The following is a 9381-nucleotide window of genomic DNA, read 5'->3' as shown; positions in this document are numbered from 1 at the left end:
AGATAAGAGAAATAGCACTGCTCCTCCTAAAACATCCTCCACTTTTCCTACCTCTACAAGCTCCCCATCCTCCCCTAAACCCAACAACCCTCCCTGCCCCTAATTTTACTATTAACCCTATTTCTACTACAACTATAAAATGACTACTCCTTAAGCTCAAACCCTGCCCTAACACACCTGACAACTTACTCCTCACTTTTCTAAAGATCACTGCTGAAGCCATCGCATTTCCTATTAGCATCCTAATTAACAGATCCATTTAAGAATTTTATGTACCCAAATTATGGAAGAAAGCTTTCATTCTCCCTCTTCACCTACAACAGAATACCCAAAAAACTCACCAGAAACTTGGAATGCTCTACAGGCACAACCAATACTTTAGTCCCTCCACCAGACAAACCCTTGCCTCCACTTACCTATTCTCTTATCTAATGTATGGCAACCCTCTACTTACTAACCTTCAAATCACCCTAAAAGCCAATCTCAAAACATGCTATAATAAGATTGCAAAATTTGCCACAAATTCCCAAAACTCCACCCATCATTGTACTGCTCTTCACTAACTAAAATGGCTGGAACTTCCAGACTACCTCAACTATCTACAACTTACTACTGCTTACAAACTTATCTTCAAACCCTCCGATTGTCCCACCCTAAGTTCTATCTTCACCTTCTACCTCTCAAACAAGCCCCTTAGATCTGATAACCAGCAACTACTTCTGGTTCACAAGCCAAACCAGCATCCCGGCCAACTTCTGTTCTCTTACTCCATAGCCAAAAATTGGAATGCCCTCCCACTAGCTATCAGAACTACACAAAATCCTGTCAAATTCAAAATCTCTCCACACATATACCTATCTTCCATCTAGAAATGCTTGGGTACTCAATCTCCTTGAGAACCTTGCTCTAATGATACATCTTCTCCCTACTGTGTTACCTAAAGTTACTCCATGCGATAAGTATCTCCAAAAAATTCTTGGTAATCTGTCACTGCTGTTTGCCTGACTATTGAATTGCTAATCATGTTTCAAATTTGTAATTTAATTTGTCTAATAGTTGTACATTATGAATGTATTATGGTAATCTGGCACTGCAATTTGTCTGATTACTGAGTTACTAACTATGTTTTCAATTTGTAATCTAATTTGTTTGATATCTGTATATTGCCAATGTATATGATTTTGCTTTCTACTGTACTGTGGAGCTTTTCTTTCCAGACATCCAATGAAAACAGAAACAGGCTCAGTATGGCCCAGTGGACTTCTCTGGTTAACAAACTGCAAACAAACAAACAAATAAATGTCATATGTTTGTCTGTATAACAGCATTACAACATGTGGATGAACTTATATCTATGTGCCCATGTAATCAGTATGATGTAATAATGATGTATATCAGATAACATTTCCAAATGCAAGACATACACATGCACACCTGTGCCATACTGCATCTGTCACTGTAATGGTCGTATGACAACTGTGTAGAATGATAATATACTGCATTACAAGAACACATGCCTTAGTAAGGCAACAATATACATAGCATCAGCTGATGTCAACAGTCCTCAGGAGGCATATTACTACAGCTGTTATGGAAGGAACATGTAACTAAATGGCAGCAGTGACCAACAAAATGATATCACAAATCACAAATCGGAATACACTGTTGAAGGAATATAGTACATCCACATTTCAACATAGCATATGCGGATGACAACAACATTGACATGTGCAATCTTCAGAGGGTCATATGACATTACTAGGATACCAGCCAAGAGCACATAAATTCCTAGCCATTACTATACTATTTAAACACAAATCACTATATCAATCTGATGGAAGATAGTAGGGATATGTGAATATGTGTCTATATATTTGATTTAATACAGACTGCCTCTGACCATGTACCATGTGCTTAACCCCATGACAGAATTAGCAATCACACCTCCAGTGGTCTGGAGATGGCTTGCAGAGGATCATGGAGGTGTTCTCTTCTGTCTGGAGATAGCTTGCAGAGGATCATAGAGGGGCTATGCTTCATGATGTGTGTATGCCTCTTTGAGAGGATGACATCCTCAGTGCTCCACAAAATGGATTTTATGTAGACCAAGGGAAAAAGTGGATGTTTGATTTAAGGGTCTGTGTAAAAGGTTCCCTTGATTGTGGGTTAAATGAAAAGAGATTCAGAACATCATACAATGTGTATAATATAACACTAACCACACTTACCAGTTGATTGAGGTCAGATTTGAACATCCTCACCTGTGGAAAGCATAGAATCTATATTCCATACAATGCAAGACTAGCACCACTACAGATGTCTGACTGTAACACGGTCAGAGTACAATTTACAGAGTGTGACATCATCAGTGTATGCTCATGTGATGTTATGAGACACTGCCATCTGTACCAGGGAGAGTAGGGCAGTCGATGTGTACATATGCCAGCATAGCTAGCTGGAGTTTTGTGAAAAAATTATGTTATTTGACTATCACACTATTTGTACAGATGTTTGAGTTAAAAATATATTTGTAAAGTTACTTGTGTTAAAAATGCATCAACAGTAGGTCCTGCTGGACAGAACTAATGTATGCATGTATATTAGGTTATATTGTTGTAACTGACCAAATGTGTATGTTTATCAGAAAACCCTGGAAGGGTAGAAAGTTTGAAATTGTGTTATACCTTTCAGATGCTGCCACAGATCTTAACAAAGCTCTGTGTGTGTATAGTAGCAGAGTCAGGTGACCAGAGGTGATGTCATCCTCTAACCAGCATCTGGTTTCTTTGGAACTCTCACAGAAGCACTTTGGAACCTGACAGGAAAGATTTCTGACAGGATATATATCTCACACATCCACACAGACAAAGAAAAACATCATCTGGCTTTTTTTATGGTAAGACACTCAGCGCACATCAGCTTGCTTCGCTTTAGTAAGTAGTCGGGGAACAGTAAGAATAGTTTAGTATTGCTTTCTGCATCTGTGAGAAACTATCCAACTGTATTGTATTTTTCTATCTCTGTGGTTGAAACTCTGTTGTTTACTGTATTCAGTATTCTGAATACAGCATTATATATCATTAAATATTGTAATACCTTTCATTGTGGCTGGTCCTTTAGAGAATACTTTTAACATCCTGAGAGTACTTATGCTTGTTTTAGTGACACTGTGGCTGCTCCTGAAATCCTTGCTGGTTTGGTCACACCCTACCATTTGTATCAGTTTATGCAGAACATTTGGGTACACTTTGTAAGAGTCTTAGGTTAGCTAACTGGTTGCAGTGTGATTACCCCAGAGTATGGACACAAAGGGGCACAGCTAGTAAATCTGCGCCAGCTTTTCCCAGGTGTGTATGTGTGTGTGAAACTCAAATATCCAAGTGTGTGTGTCAGCTACTGGGAAGAGGGTCACAGAGCTCCAAAGTGGTCAGTGTAGAGTTTTGTGTGGGTCTGGAGAGAGAGAGAGAGAAAAAGAGAGTCCAGCTCCAGGTCTGGAGCATGCTCCCTATGTGCTCTTGAGAGAAATCATGCTTGGTGCAGGGTGCTGCATCTGAAAACACTGTGCGATTCCATCTTTGCTCTTAATGACCATCTCTCAACAAAGTCAGTGGTGAGGATTGAGTCTCCTTGATTGCTGGCCTAGAGTAGGGACCCGTCACAGCTGAAAAGAAGATGCTTAGGTAAGAGTGCCTGACATAGCTGTGGACTCACATCCTGGTGTAAAATTGTCTCTTGACTGATAGTTGAAGGGACACACTCAAAAGGTGACTGATGTGAGATTAAAACCCCTACCTCTCTCATTATACAAGCTAGAGAACACAGGACATAATGCTCAAGCCACCCTTGAAGTCTGATTTCAGTAGTCACAGTGCTCTTTATAGAGGATGATATCATCAGTGTCTGTTGAGAAAGGAGGTTAGGATGGCTGTATGAAATAGCTGTGGAATTGTTTCACAGTATAAAAAGCATCTTCTAAATGCTACTTGAGTGAGGGAAGCAGAATCTGGACTCATAGTCTTCTGACTACACCTACAAGTTGACTGCTGTTTGATTAGTACTCCTACATATTTAATTACACAAGCTAGAAAACACAGTACATAATGGTTAAACCACCACAGAAGTCTGACATTAACATTGTCAGAGTGAACTTTATAGCTGATGACATTATCATAGTGTCACAGGTAACATATACTGTTATAAGACTTGTTTGCAAAGACAGGACTTGTGATATGCTTGTGTGAGCACAGCTTGAAAAAGGACATATAGATACATTCTGGCAACCTAGATGAAATAAGCTGTCATGAATGCATATTGCAGAAATGAGACAGACATGTTCTTGTTTCTCAGGATGATGTGTAGAAGACACACACACACACACACACACACACACACACACACACACACACACACACACACACACACACACACACACTTTGGAAACAACAGTAGGGCAGTGATGGAGTTATGTGTCTTTTTATTCAGATGAAGGTATGTACACATTAATACAATATCAATGGGATAAGAAGATCATGGATGACCAATGTCCAGTGTCATTACACCTCCATACCAAATGTAACAATTAGGTATGTTCTGTAATTCTGGAGTCTGTTTGACAATGGCCCAAGTACTGATTTATCATTTGTAAGTGTATTGTTGCAGGGCACACATGAATATCAGAAAATATGTGTTCAGTGCAGCACCCATGTCACTGCCTTATTCTTGTGTTTATGAATACATTTCCATGTAGTGGAGAATTACAGCCTAGTAATCCTAGTTAGACATGCTAAATACTTCTTCGCAAAGCACATTGTTAAGCAGCTGATTTATGCAGATGATGGCAAAATATTAGCACATGTGTGGTTAGAATTTTAGGAATTTAAGTTGTACCTGTGAAGTAGCAGTGACCACTGATGCTCACTGCCAAACTATGTACAAATAGTGATATACAGTAACTGACATGATTGTGGTTAACTGTTGTCAATATTTCACATATCAGGCTTGATAGACATGTTATTGGAGAAATTGCTGGCAGATAGTATTATGTGCATGTTGTAGTCTACCTTTGAAATGTTGGGGTCAATAACTGTTGGCCTTGCCTTCCCCATTTGCATGACGTTAAGTACAGAGCAAATGTGGTTCTCTGCTTAACTTTAATTTGTTCACCTTCCACTGCACAAACATGCTCAGCGGTGACGCACAGCCATCAGCACTCTGGACAGTACTGACTGTAGAAGGTACATGTAAAAGCAGTGTCAGAGGACAAGTGAGACAGAATTCAAATCCAAATGATTTTCTTTCTTTTTTTTTAATAAATGGTGTCAGGTTGTCATTAATTAAAAGTGATTAGGACTGCAAATATTTCAGTCAATGACTATGCTAATGTGCTTGTCTTTCCCAAATTGTATCATTAATGTCTACCTCAATACACTTGTTTAACTAGTAACTGTTTTTCAAGTCTCACTGCAAATCACAAAGTTAATTGTGTGTACAGCTTTTTTATGAATGACAAAAGATGGTACATCTTTTGAAATGATTAGGATGACTAAGCAGATATGCTAACTATGTGTGTAGGGCCAGATATCCTGAAAAGTGTGTGCAGTATGCTTCTTCACAGTAAGAGCAGTTTCCACATCACATTAGATAAACATTTCATCCATCATTCCATGAACTTGACACAAAGGGAATCCTACAGCACATATTGAAACCTTGCTCACTACAGGTGCAATGATCACCTCCTGAATCAAGGTAACATGTCTGCATTATGCATCAGTGGAGTCATGTCAGTATGTAGACATCATGAGATGACCTGTACATCCATCAGCCTAATAGATACATGCCCATAAATAGGGCCGGGAGTGAAGGGATGCACACAAGGATAGTTGGACATACACATAATATTGATATCATGTAATACTCATGGACATGTTTTTTGTCTCTTCTAATTATTAAGTTGCCATAATCTACAGCATGAAGTGACTGACATAGAGGTACAGAAGGTTTAGGAGAAGAACAACAGGCTTATGACAAGCAAAACAAGATTGGGTAACTATGTCATAGTTGTGGGGATTGATGTCAATGTAAATAATTTGTTTTGACCAGTATCCAATCTATCTCCATGAGACCTCACAACTGTAACAAATTTTAAGATGTAAGTGATTAAACATATCATAGACGTATAACATCACAGTAAAAAATTATGTGAGAGGCATCTAGAATCAAACTGTTGATGTTATGGGAAAAAAAATAAAAACTTCAGTTGAGTGATTTATGTCAACACTCCACATAGAAAGCTACCCTTTAATATATCTAGCAGTGTACAGAACTGTCAGACTAACTGCTTTAAAGTAGTGCCTTTACTCTGCATTAACTCTGTATTCCTATAGTGCAGCATGTTTCAACACAATTGTGTGGAGATAATCAGACTAGTGCAGCCGATGGCAAAAACTCACCAGGTTTTGCCATAGGAAATAAGCAGGCATTCACTGCCACTCAGCATTGATGTGCGATGCCAAACTCCATGCAAATGTAGAGGACAAACAGTGAAGGCTTTATTATAGGCCATTTCTGGCCATGTCGTGATGTATGATTCTATTTTTTGACCAAATTAAAGATGTGAAAACGGGGTAGATAAGAAAGTGGTAAAATGGGGGAGGGTAAGCAGGGAGAAGAACAAAGGGGAAGCAATAAAGGAATTGGCAGGACAGAATTAAAAAAGACACATAGCTCTCCATGCCTTCAACACGATAATCTGCACATGCAGAGAAAATTTTATGAATTTTGACTGTTACCACAACATAGATGAGTGACAACATAATGGTGTTGTATAGCCAATTGTACCAAATCAAGTGTGTCAAGAAGACAGATATGTGAGGTGGAGAGATATATGTATGTTACAATTTTTTTTTTTTTTTGAGGACAGGTGGCCATTTTTTGTTTGAAAAAGACAGGAATGTTGGGGAAGGGACATAGGAATGTGATGGTCAGGAAGGTAGGGTAGGTGAGAAAGCAGGTGCAGAGTAACAGGACAAACAAGAGAGACACAGGGATGGTGACGGACACAAAAGGTTGGGGGGCACCATGATTGGGGATAGGTAGGGGACATCAGAGGCACATGTCCTTCAGGCATGGGAAAAGTGAGAATCTAGTCCTCACCCTCAGAACTGTCATCACTGTCCCCTTCCTCAGTTTCCAGTAAGACTGCTTGACATGGGAGTCTATTTTCTATTTTAATGACCACTCTCTCCAGACAGCTGATCCAGACACCAAGACTATATTCTATTACATCATGCACCATCCCTGGCTTCTCCTAGTGGGTGACGTAATCACCACCTCATCCAATACATCCAAAAGGTACCACTGCAGCAGCAGCCAGGGAAATGGTACCTGATGTGGATTGGCAAGGTAGTGCATGGGTTGTGGAGGCAGTCCTGCCAGGTTGTGTACCAGAGGTGCTGGGTGTTGGTGTGAAAGATGGTGGGGGGTTGGCAAGCTGAGCCACAGTGGTTGACCTACCTCCCTGTCCTGAAAGGCATTTTAATCATTTCTTATGTTGTTAAAAAAGTATGATATCAGGACAGTGTGATTCCAAGTAAGCCACAAAAAAAAGAGAGAGGAAGAGAGAGAGAGAATGGGTGAAGTGGGGTAAGACAAAAAGGACAAAGGATTATTAGAATGTCACATTCCTGCTTTACTGCTATAAAACATATGTTTTTCTTATTATTGTACCTATAGAGCTTTCATAATCCCAAAAATGATTGTGAATTGTTCAAGTAACCCTTGAAATATGTACAAATTCCATATATGCTTTTAAAAATATTGCAAATTAACTTAACAATATGGCATTAAAGTCAATATTGTTGCATTTCAAATGTAAAAATCATACTTGCTGAATGTGAATATATAGGTTACTTGGGGGAATTGAACCCACATAATTTGAATACACTATTACACTTGCCTAACACAATTACCAAGAGCTGCACATAAACACATGCATGTTTCATGTTGCAGTTAAGATACGCATGCTGAACTTGATACTGTTCTATTGAATCACAATATGTTTATTGCAGTAGGGTCAGTTGTGCTGCATACATACTCCTTGTCTGTCTGAGTCACTCCAACCTCTCCTCTACAGCTGTAAAACAGAAAATGAAAGAAGGAACATGAGAGCATTATGCATACAGTCTTGGCTATCTACAGCACTGTATACCATTTAAAGTTGCTCAGTCTGTACATCTATAGAGCTGGGGGGTGCCAGTAGTTCTAAATCATCCAGTCATTGGTTGAGATGTGTCTGCTTGCCCCTCTTTAGGTCACTGTAGAGGTGGTTGCATTGCTCCCCAGTGCATGGTATGATGGTCATATTTGAGACAGCCATAGCTAGGCTGTTCCAAGCCTCAGCTTTGTACTGAGATCGGGTATAGTCCCCCTGCAGTTGCCCACAGTTGTAGCACTTCACAAGGAGTGCAACAAATATTTTTGACTCCACACTTCACCTTTCTTACCTGAATTTAACACTATTCTTTCCATCTCCTGCCATGTCTGCAAAGGTCCTCTAACAACATTTGAAATGTTTTTCCACCAGTTTGTGATTTTGCATTTTATGACCAGTGCTCAAACACACATGAACATGGTAACTATGTTGGCGAGATGGTAAGCAAAGGAAAAGATTTCCAAAGAAATAGAAAAGAATTTATGAAACAGCAAGGATAATCTGACATTTGGCATTGATTTGTGGCATGTCTGCTGCTACACCTGTTCATACTTTGTTCACTGGTCAATACTGAAATGTTAAATGACTTGGCTTTTAAGCCATAACTTTGGATGGATAAATGGGATGACTTGGCACATATTTTGTGGGTAGTTACAGAGTTGTAAAAGTAATTTGTGCAAAGGGGGATTCAAACCTATGCAAAAGAAAATACATACATTTTCACAAAGATGATTACTCCTCATTGCTAGAGAAGACATGCTTCTCAACCATGGTCTTTACAGATTTATTGTTTAAATACTGACTGGTCCTATTCTTCAATTAAGCCTGTATGAGTGTGACATTAAAAGGTCCTAGCTATGCATTCTCAGCTGTCATGCAGGACTAATGTCGGACAATATACAGGAAATGGATAGACATGCATGACTTTAGTAATAGAATTTGGAGTTATGGTACATATCTCAGAATACAAACTGTTTTACAGTTATATTTGGGTTATGGGAGGGGTGTAGATGATTGCCAGTAAACTACTGTGTTCATCAGAGGTATGTTACTACATTTTTGTTACATAATTATCACTGTCATGCTAAACCAGTTGCACACATAATACATATGATACCTACAAAAGTATGTGTGCGCAAGCAGTAATGATATCTTTCTGTCAACCAACCTGC

The sequence above is a fragment of the Protopterus annectens genome, chromosome 1.part2 (assembly GCF_019279795.1).
Source record: "Protopterus annectens isolate FY-2018-M chromosome 1.part2, PAN1.0, whole genome shotgun sequence".
Lineage (NCBI taxonomy): Eukaryota > Metazoa > Chordata > Ceratodontiformes > Protopteridae > Protopterus > Protopterus annectens.
This window is presented reverse-complemented; position numbering follows the sequence as displayed.